The sequence below is a fragment of the Sus scrofa genome, chromosome 7, assembly GCF_054392235.1.
Source record: "Sus scrofa isolate SSC_HxYL_T2T_F1_AM1 chromosome 7, Sscrofa_HxYL_maternal_Yorkshire_Landrace_v2.0, whole genome shotgun sequence".
Classification (NCBI taxonomy): Eukaryota; Metazoa; Chordata; class Mammalia; order Artiodactyla; family Suidae; genus Sus; species Sus scrofa.
Genome location: NC_139389.1, coordinates 137,186,120 through 137,187,790, shown reverse-complemented (window position 1 = coordinate 137,187,790; position 1,671 = coordinate 137,186,120).

Genomic DNA, 1,671 nt, shown 5'->3' with positions numbered 1-1,671 from the left:
CAGCTGGTGGAGTCTGGAGGAGAACTGGTGCAGCTTGATGGGTCTCTGAGCCTCTCTTGTGCAGCCTCTGGATTCAGCTTCAGTAGCTATGGAATGAGCTGGGTCCACCAGGCTCCAGGGGAGGGGCTAGAGTGGATCTCATTTATTCGGTATGATGGCAGTAGCACATCTACACAGACTCTGTGAAGGGCTGATTCACCATCTCCAGAGATGACCCTAAGAACACACTGTTATCTGCAAATGAGAGCTGAGGACACGGCCCTGTATTACTGTGCAAAAAGCACAGTGAGAAGGCAGTGTGAGCCCAGAGACAAACTTCCCTGCAGGGACACGGGGCTGGCCAGCAGGGGGTACTCAGGACTCACAATGTGTGTTTTATCCCCAGGAGCAGGTGCAGAGGGAGGTTAAGGACCAGTTTCCCCTCAGGGCCTGGGGCTTCCTCTCCATGTAGCATCTCCCCAAGGGAACCCCTGTGGACTCATGACTCTGTACAAACCTATTCAGTCTCTGTATTAGAAAGCAGTGCTGTGGGGGAAATATTCTCACAACCATGAAAGGAAGAGTCATGTAGATGTGCTTCCTCCTGTACATTTATTACCATTAATAAGCTCTCATGACACTTAGATGAATCTATAGAAGAGGCTCAATTGGACTCAGACATGCAGCTCAGCATGTCAGAACAGGTGACACAGATAACCAGCAGCATCAGTACAAAGTGACCGCCCCCACCGACATCAGACCTCAGAAGGGATATAAACCCAAAATGAGAGAGGAAAGTCCCCTTGGAGGTCCTGATTGAACTGACACCTCACTCACAGCCTCCATGCTAGTTTTCTCCATTCAAGTGCAGAGGGAGCTCCACCATAGCTTGATATAGAAGTTGATATAGAAGATGACACCACCCACAGAGACACAGGGAGGATGAGAATTTTATCCTGTCCATTTCTGAGGGGTGTGTTTGGAGCAGGGATGGCCCACCAAGTATATCATGTGGTTGGATAGAGCCAGGAATGGAGGCTGCATCCAGGTTTTCACTGCGGTTCAGGGTGTAGGAAGGTGTGGGTCCTGCTCATAGGAAGAGCTCAGGTGAATTCAGTTTCCCAGATGCACAAATGAGGGGGATCACAGGCTTTCTTATCAGATTTACCTGCAGTGAACAGAGGCAAGAGGCAGAATGAGCCAGAATCTGTCAGATAACAAATGTCAAAGAAGGTGACTGTTACTCTACCTGAGAACTGTAGAAAATGAAAGAAAAACAGTGATAAAAGGCAATCATGGATAGAAACCCCCTGAGACCTTAACCAAAAATATTAAGTGTATATATACAAATATATGTGTGTATATATATTTATATATTTACACTAATAAAAGAAATAAGAGGATTTGAGATATTCATGTTTTGGGTCGAGACTGTCCATGCTCCAGTGCCTTCTGGTGGTTCTGCAGGTTTTACGTCAGCACTTTGCTTCTAGGGATCAGAGCTTCTACAGGATCCATGAGAATCCTGTTTGGGGGACTCTACAAGGGAACCTTCAAATTGTTTAGAATTAGGACCTGATTACTTAGTTACTGTAATTATTTTAAAGTTTGTTTTCCCAAAATACACATGTTGAAACACAATGACCAATGTTATGTTATTAGGAGGTGAGGCTTTGGGAAGGTTTTAGGTTG